Source organism: Rutidosis leptorrhynchoides, chromosome 5, assembly GCF_046630445.1.
Source record: "Rutidosis leptorrhynchoides isolate AG116_Rl617_1_P2 chromosome 5, CSIRO_AGI_Rlap_v1, whole genome shotgun sequence".
Classification (NCBI taxonomy): Eukaryota; Viridiplantae; Streptophyta; class Magnoliopsida; order Asterales; family Asteraceae; genus Rutidosis; species Rutidosis leptorrhynchoides.
This window is the reverse complement of record NC_092337.1, coordinates 413,213,570-413,223,774: the sequence shown is the minus strand read 5'-3', so window position 1 is coordinate 413,223,774 and position 10,205 is coordinate 413,213,570.

The window sequence follows — 10,205 nt, the reverse complement described above, 5'->3', positions numbered from 1 at the left end:
GTTCGTCTGTTTATTCTAAAATCGATCTTCGTTCCGGTTATCATCAACTGCGTGTTAAAGAATCTGATGTTTCGAAAACTGCTTTTCGCACCCGTTATGGTCACTACGAATTCCTTGTTATGCCGTTCGGATTGACAAATGCACCTGCTGTGTTCATGGACCTCATGAACCGTGTGTGTAGACCCTATCTGGACAAATTCGTTATTGTATTCATCGACGACATCCTTATTTATTCTGAGAGTAATGAAGAGCATGAAGAACATTTGAAGTTGGTGCTTGATCTGTTGAGGACAGAAGAGTTGTACACTAAGTTCTCTAAGTGTGCTTTCTGGCTAAGAGAAGTTCAATTCCTTGATCATATTTTTAGTAAACAGGGAATACAAGTTGATCCTGCCAAGATAGAGGCAATTGAGAAGTGGGAAATTCCGAAAACTCCTACTCAGGTTCGTCAGTTTCTAGGGTTGGCAGGTTACTATAGAAGGTTCATTTAAGATTTCTCTCGTATAGTGAAACCTCTGACTGCTTTAACGCACAAGGGGAAGAAGTACGAGTGGAAGGATGAACAAGAGACTGCTTTTCAAACTTTAAAGAAGAAGTTGACTACCGCTCCGATATTGTCACTGCGTGAGGGTAATGATGATTTTGTTGTTTATTGTGATGCTTCGCGTCAGGGCTTTGGCTGTGTTTTGATGCAACGAAAGAAAGTCATTGCTTACGTGTCACGTCAGTTGAAGATCCACGAACAGAATTATACAACCCATGATTTAGAGTTGGGAGCTGTTGTGTTTGCGCTCAAGATTTGGAGACATTATCTTTATGGGGTCAAAAGTATAGTGTACACTGATCACAAAAGTCTTCAACATATCCTTGACCAAAAACAGTTGAACATGAGGCAGTGTAGATGGGTTGAGACGTTGAATGATTATGATTGTGAATTTTTATATCATCCTGGGAAGGCCAATGTTGTGGCTGATGCGCTAAGTCGAAAAGAGAGGGTTGAACCCCGCAGATTTAGAACTTTGAATATGACGATTCGAACTAACCTTGCAAGGCAGATTCTTGAGGCACAACAAGAAGCCTTAAAGGAAGCGAATTTTGTGAACGAGAATGTTAGAGGCATGGCTAAGAAGATTGAGGTACGAGCAGAGGGTACTAGACACTTTGCGGGACGTCTATGGGTTCCAAAGTTTGGTGATCTGCGACAACTTGTTCTAGATGAGGCTCATAAGTCTAGGTACTCTATTCATCCTGGTTTAAGAAAGATGTATCATGATCTTAAGGAGCTGTATTGGTGGCCTAATTTGAAAGCTGATGTGGCTACGTATGTGGCTAAGTGTTTGACCTGTGCTAAGGTTAAACTTAAACATCAAAAACCGTCTGGACTGTTGGTGCAACCTGATATTCCTGAGTGGAAATGGGAAGGTATTACAATGGATTTTATTACGAAGTTACTGAGAGTTGCGGGTGGCTATGATACCATTTGGGTGATTATAGATCGACTCACTAAGTCAGCTCACTTTTTGCCCGATTAAGGAAATAGATTCGATGGAGAAGCTTACTCGTTTATATTTGAAGGAGATTGTCTCTAGACATGGTGTTCCTGTATCAATCATTTCAGACCGAGACAGTCGATTTATATCGAGCTTTTGGCGATCCTTATAGGAAGCTTTAGGAACTAAATTGGATATGAGCACCGCTTATCATCCGCAGACGGATGGTCAGAGTGAAACGACCATTCAAACGTTAGAAGACATGTTGCGAGCGTGTGTTATTGATTTTGGTAATGGGTGGGATAGATATTTGCCACAAGCTGAATTTTCTTATAACAACAGTTATCATGCAAGTATTAAAGCCACACCGTTTGAAGCTCTGTGAGGTAGAAAGTGTAGGTCTCCTGTTTGTTGGAATGAGGTTGGGGATGCTCAACTCACAGGTCCAGAAATTATTCATGAGACTACCGAGAAGATCGTACAGATTAAGGAAAGATTAAGAACCGCCAAAAGTAGGCAAAAGAGCTATGCCAATAAGAGAAGAAACGATATTGAATTTCAGGTCAGTGATCGTGTTATGTTGAAGGTATCGCATTGGAAGGGCATGATACGTTTTGGTAAAAGGGGAAAGTTGAGTCCTCATTTTGTTGGACCATTTGAGATTATTGAGAGAGTTGGACCCGTGGCTTATCGTTTGAAATTGCCACAAGAACTTAGTGTTGTTCATGACGTTTACCATGTATCGAATTTAAAAAAGTGTTTGGCTGAAGCCGATGAGACTATTCCTCTGGAGGAACTTCATGTTGATAAGCAACTACATTTTATTGAGGAACCTGTTGAAATTATTGACCGAGAGGTTAAAACTCTCAAGCAGAGCAGAATTCCTATTGTTCGGGTTAGATGGAACGCCAGACGCGGTCCCGAGTTCACTTGGGAGCATGAAGATCAAATGAAGCATAAGTACCCGCATTTGTTCCCAGATGCTAAGTCAACCCCTGCACCTGCTTAAATTTCGGGACGAAATTTCCGAAACGGGTGTCATACCCCGTCCTAATCCATCTGGACGAAGTCTTCAACATATGGTCCCATTGCGAGGTACTATCCTAAATATGCCATGAACGGCTCCATGTAATATCTTTAAAATGAGCAAATGCACAGCGGAAGATTTCTTTCATACCTGAGAATAATCATGCTTTAAAGTGTCAACCAAAAGGTTGGTGAGTTCATAAGTTTATCATAACAATCATTTCAATACTTTAACACACCACAAGATTTCAGATATTTAATTGTACACGTAACCCGAGTACAAAATAATACACGTAACCCGCGAATTTAAAAATCATTCATATGGTGAACACCTGGTAACCGACATTAACAAAAATGCATCTAGAATATCCCCATCATTCCGGGACTCTCATCGGACATGATAAAATCGAAGTACTAAAGCATCCGTAACCAGGATGGGGTTTGTTCGGCCCAATAGATCTATCTTTAAGGTTCGCGTCAATTAGGGTTTCTGTTCCCTAATTCTTAGATTACCAGACTAAAAAAGGTGATATCCGGTATAATAATCCAATCATAGAATGTAGTTTCAAGTACTTGTGTCTATTTCGTAAAACAGTTATAAAAACAGCGCATGTATTCTCAGCCCAAAAATATATATTGCAAAAGCATTTAAAAATGGAGCAAATGAACTCACAATCCAATATTTTGTAGTAAAAATATTCATACGACGATATTGAACAATGCAGGGTTGACCTCGGATTCACGAACCTATATCATTTATATATATTAACACATATAATTAACATGTAATAATAATTAAACTAGTTTATGTATATTACTTATTTAATTTAGTAATCTATTTGTTATTCCAAAAGTTATATATATATTTATTTTGTATATTAATATTTATACATATAGTTATACTAATACATATATATTTATATAATTAGTATTATATTATTAAATCAAAATTTATTATATGTAAATATTTATGTAAATAATGTTATTATGTTTGTAGTAATAATAATACTGTAATAATAATAATATTAATGATAATAACAATGATAATAAAAATAATGTAAATAAAATTATATATAAAAATTACGTTAATGAAAATAATGGTAATGATAGTAATAATGATAATAATAATAATAATTATTATTATTATAATGATAAGAAAAATGTTAACACTTATCATAATATTAATAATGATAAATACAATAATAATTCTAATGATAGTAATAATTTTAATTAAAATGTCAATTTTAATGTTAATGATAATAATAATAACAATAACAATAATAATAATAATAATAATAATAATAATAATAATAATAATAATAATAATAATAATAATAATAATAATAATAATAATAATAATAATAAGTAATAAGTAAACTACATTAAAGAAGTAGTCCTAAAAAAATGCCCAAGTCCGGGTTTGAACCCGCGACCTCCCGCTAACCCGATAACATCCCTAGTCATTACTCCATTTGTGATTTCCTGATATAATACGGATCCAAATTGTTTTAACCCACAATTCGGTTTTCTTTTTAAAGAACCCATTCTTTTGTTTTCATCTTCTTCTTTTTCTAAAAAGAAATGCCACAGTAAGGGATTGAACCCATGACCTCTCATCATCGATCATGTTTGTCACATCATCATCAAATCTTACACTAACTCGGTACCATTATCATTTTCCTTCATCCGATTATAAATCAAAAACACTAATTAGTGATTGAATCATCATCTTTAAACTATCATAAACATCTTGGTTCGCGTTTTAGTTCTAACAGAAATATATATATGGTAGCGGTTTCCTATGTGATATGGATCCTAGTCAAATAACATAAACATACCAGCCCACTTGAGTAAATAAAGGATTTTGGCCCAAATTGACTTCAAGAGAATTTACGGTCCAACAACCTAAATATTCATGATGATAATTATTTTCATGGCCCGAGAAGTTCAAATAATATGATGTAGGCATAGAAGTATCGGTGTACGGAATAAATAAAGACTTCATATGTTGCAAGTGGACAACAAAAGGGGACATTTAGTAGCTTAAACATAAAAACTATACCATCATCTAGTACCTCATTATCTAGTTAACATCCATTTATATCCGTCATTATCACCTTTCATATTTTCTACACTCATCTATCATCATCATTAATGTACAACCTCATCATCATGCATCTATCTTTCATTGTAACAAAAATAGCATAACAAGCATATAAACAGCAACAGTAATCGTGAATTGTAGTGGTGATTTGGATGGTGTTAGTGTTTGAAATAAACGAAAAATGTAACAGCAGCTGTAGAGACCATAATAATGATCAACGTTGTTTGTTTTGGGTTGTCTTCGAACAGCAAAAAAGATTACACAAGTGTGGTAGCAAAGTAGTGGAGCATTTATTCATGATTTGGTAATGATAATCGTTTGAAAGAAAAGAATGCAGTTGCAGTTGCAAGGGAAGTGGGTTTTGTCGTTGATTTTGGTGTTTGATGGTGGTTAGATAGTAGTTAAATAGGTGTTTGGTTGTCGGTCTGAAAAAAATAAAACAGAAAATGAGAAAATTTATGTAAATGATGATAGTCGATGGAAATAAGGAAAGAAGAAAGGGAAACGTGTAAAGGGGCGAGGGTTGTGGTTCTCAGTGGTGGTGATCATATGTAGTAGCAACCATTTCGTAGTGGTGATGATGACTTGTTGGTGGTTACCCTAGTAGAAGCAGAAAAATAAAATGGTGAGGGTTGATAAAAATTTGAAGATAAGCCATAGTGGATATGGTGGGTGGTTTAAGGTTGTTAGATGGTTTCGGTCTTTAAGGATAGAGATATAGAGAGAGATGTGGTGGTTGATGGTAGCCGTGATTGTGGGGTTTGAGGATGGTGAAAGGTGGCGGTGATATGGTGTTGTAGGAGAGATGGTCTAGTCGATCGCAATTAGTAGAAAATCAAGAGGGTGTTCTTGTTTATATAGAGAAATGAAACAGAGAGATAGATGGTTCATTTGTGCTAGTTCATCCTTGTATATATATATATATATATATATATATATATATATATATATATATATATATATATATATATGGATTAAGATAGATAGAAAAGTTGATTATATTGATCACAAGTGAAACAGGGAATGGGAAAGCACAAAAGAAGTGGGGTTGAAGTGTTTGTTAACTTGTTGCACTCCATATCAATCAATTTGGAAAGAATTGGTAATCGAAAAGCAATCAAATATCATATGGTAGTAGGAATATGATGTGGGGATATGAATCCAAAATTAGTAATAACAAACACAGTAATCACGGATAAAGATAATAAAGATGGTGTCTTACTTAAATCACGGATACATATTTAATCAATTTAGAATAGGAATATATTAATAATATAACATAATAATAGAAATCAATTGTTGATTGATATGGAAAGGAAATGTTGACAGAAAACAGAAAAGTAGACATTGTTTTCACTTTCTATATCTATGTGTAAGTAATGTATATATATAATTGTGATGTGTTGGTTGATAAACAAAAATAGTGTAATCACAATTAAAATTTCAATTACGAATGAAAATGAAATGAAAAAGTTGGTGTTGGATTCTTTCAACAAGAAACAGGAACAAATGGAAGTATTAGTTTAATCAAGTGGTGATTAAATATGTGAATTAGTTACTTGAAAAACAAAAACAGTAATATGCACTCACTTACACATATCTGTATAATTGCACTATATAATTATACTGATTGAAAAAAATATAATATTAATTATAATATAATTTAAAATATAAACGTGTGATTAATTTAGCCGTCGCCTTTCACGGGCTGAATTTCGTACTCCGTCGTAAAATGTAGTCCATTACTAGATTTCAATCCCAAATAATATAGACAAAGTAAAAAAAATAATTGTATTCTTAACAAACCTCAATTTTTACTTAATCTATTTACGAACCAACGTTTATTTTTATATCCTTTAGATTCATATAAAACTTGTTTAATAACAAGCGAGATGACAAAAAAATATTACAATTATTTAATGGTTATATTCAAAACCATATATATATATATATATATATATATATATATATATATATATATATATATATATATATATATATATACGAGTAATTGTTCGTGAATCGTCGGGAGTTGTCCAAGGTTAAATGATTTCATGAAAACAGTTCAAAATTTTTGATACTCAACATTACATGCTATGCTTATCTTGTCGAAACCATATAAAGATTAGGTTTAAATTTGGTCGGAAATTTCCGGGTCATTACAGTACCTACCCGTTAAAGAAATTTCGTCCCGAAATTTGATCGAGGTGGTCATGGATAACAATAAGAATGTTTTTATGACGAATATGAGTTGATAAATAAGGTTTTATCATCATTGAATAATATGGATAAAACAATTCGTTTATTCGAAGAGTACGAATGAAGCTATCATAAAAGAGTGAGATGAAGAAATAAAGATTCGTCTTAAATTTTGACGTAGTCATGGTTGATTTCCGGAATTCAAGGGATTTAAAGAAAATCTTTGAAATCTATGAGATATGATTCTTCGGAATTTAAGGAAACTAGGATCTCTATAATTAAACACGGTAATCTGTCTCGATTGCTCTGTCGGATATTTTCACTATAAATTAATCTCTCCCGTTTCATTATTTTCATCATTCCAATACCTTCCTTCTTAGTTCATACTTTCAAAAGATTTTGAAAATGCTTAATCCAATTCTAATTCCTTGATATTTTCTTGATTATCGTATCAATCACTCTTCTTTTTCAACAACCACCAGAGGAATCTATTTACTTCTACTATGCTCTAGGAATTATTGTATTTCTCATTTTCCCGTGTCTTTATATTGTTATACGTATTGATATACACGGTTTGTAGTTTCTGTGTTTGTGATCGGCTTAATATTTCCTTTTATATTTCGAAGCTCCATGCTCTTGTTTTCTCTTCCCTAGTTTAAATCAAGCGAATAATGGTCCAGAATTCATAAATATAGCGTTTCGAATGATTATAACGTTCTAAGAACGAAAGAGCGTATTCTCACGATTTGATTGGTTAAATTACCAGAATCACTGAGGATGAAACTATCAATAATATATTTTATTGATATGTTCGGAGGTGAAACAGAATGAACGAGTCGTGTTGTAGTGACCCGAACTTTTTCATGTTTATTTATATTAAATGAAATTGATATTTATATGATTAAGTGTTTCCAACATGTTAAGCAATCAAACTTGTTAAGACTTGATTAATTGAAATAAGTTTTATATGGACAATTGACCACCCAAGTTGACCGGTGATTCACGTACGTTAAAACTTGTAAAAACTATATGATGACATATATATATATATATATATATATATATATATATATATATATATATATATATATATATATATATATATATATATATATAGTTAACGTGATATTATGATAAGTATGTATCTCATTAGGTATTTTAACAATGAGTTATATACATAAAAATGAGCCTATTGAATTAAGAAACTCGAAAACGATATATATAACGATTATCGTTATATCAACGTCTTACTAATTACATATGAATCATTTTAAGATATTGTTACAGTATATAATCATGATAAATGATAAGTAAATATATCATTAAGTGTATTAACAATGAACTACATATGTAAAAATAAGACTACTAACTTAATGATTTCGAAACGAGACATATATGTAACGATTATCATTGTAACGACATTTAACTGTATATATATCATACTAAGATATATTATATATCATAATATCATGATAATGTAACAATTTAGCATTTCTTTAGATATAATAAACATTGGGTTAACAACATTTAACAAGACCGTTAATCTAAAGGTTTCAAAACAACATTTACATGTAACGACTAACGATGACTTAACGACTCAGTTAAAATGTATATACATGTAGTGTTTTAATATGTATTCATACACTTTTGAAAGACTTCAAGACACTTATCAAAGTACTTCTACTTAACAAAAATGCTTACAATTACATCCTCATTCATTTTCATCAATAATTCTACTCGTATGCACCCGTATTCATACTCGTACAATACACAGCTTTTAGATGTATGTATTATTGGTGTATACACTCCAATGATTAGCTCTTAGCCGCCCATGTGAGTCACCTAACACATGTGGGAACCATCATTTGGCAACTAGCATGAAATATCTCATAAAATTACAAAAATATTAGTAATCATTCATGACTTATTTACATGTAAACAAAATTACACATCCTTTATATCTAATCCATATACCAACGACCAAAAACACCTACAAACACTTTCATTCTTCAATTTTCTTCATCTAATTGATCTCTCTCAAGTTCTATCTTCAAGTTCTAAGTGTTCTTCATAAATTCTATAAGTTCTAGTTTCATAAAATCAAGAATACTTCCAAGTTTGCTAGCTTACTTCCAATCTTGTTAAGTGATCATCCAACCTCAATAAATCTTTCTTATTTACAGTAAGATATCTTTCTAATATAAGGTAATACTCATATTCAAACTTTGATTCAATTTCTATAACTATAACAATCTTATTTCGAGTGATGATCTTACTTGAACTTGTTTTCGTGTCATGATTCTGCTTCAAGAACTTTCAAGCCATCCAAGGATCCTTTGAAGCTAGATCCATTTGTCTCTTTTCCATTAGGTTTATCCACAAAACTTGAGGTAGTAATGATGTTCATAACATCATTCGATTCATACATATAAAACTATCTTATTCGAAGGTTTAAACTTGAAATCACTAGAACATAGTTTAGTTAATTCTAAACTTGTTCGCAAACAAAAGTTAATTCTTCTAACTTGAAATTTAAAATCAACTAAACACATGTCCTATATCTATATTATATGCTAACTTAATGATTTAAAACCTGAAAACACGAAAAACACCATAAAACCGGACATACGCCGTCGTAGTAACACCGCGAGCTGTTTTGGGTTTGATAATTAAAAACTATGATAAACTTTGATTTAAAAGTTGTTCTTCTGGGAAAATGATTTTTCTTATGAACATGAAACTATATCCAAAAATCATGGTTAAACTCAAAGTGGAAGTATGTTTTTCAAAATGGTCATCAAGACGTCGTTCTTTTGACTTAAATGACTACCTCTTACAAAAATGACTTGTAACTTATATTTCCGACTATAAACCTATATTTTTTCTATTTAGATTCATAAAATAGAGTTCAATATGAAACCATAGCAATTTGATTCACTCAAAACGGATTTAAAACGAAGAAGGTATGGGTAAAACAAGATTGGATATTTTTTGATTGTTGTAGCTACGTGAAATATTGTAACAATCCTATACAAATCATATCCTAGCTAACTTATATTATATTATACATATATTCTAATATATTATGTAATCTTGGGATACCATAGACACGTATGCAAATGTTTTAACATATCATATCGACCCATGTATATATATTATTTGGAACAACCATAGACACTCTATATGCAGTAATGTTGGAGTTAGCTATACAGGGTTGAGGTTGATTCCAAAAATATATATACTTTGAGTTGTGATCTAGCCTGAGACGTGTATACATTGGGTCGTGGATTGATTCAAGATAATATATATCGATTTATTTCTGTACATCTAATTGTGGACAACTAGTTGTAGGTTACTAACGAGGACAGTTGACTTAATAAACTTAA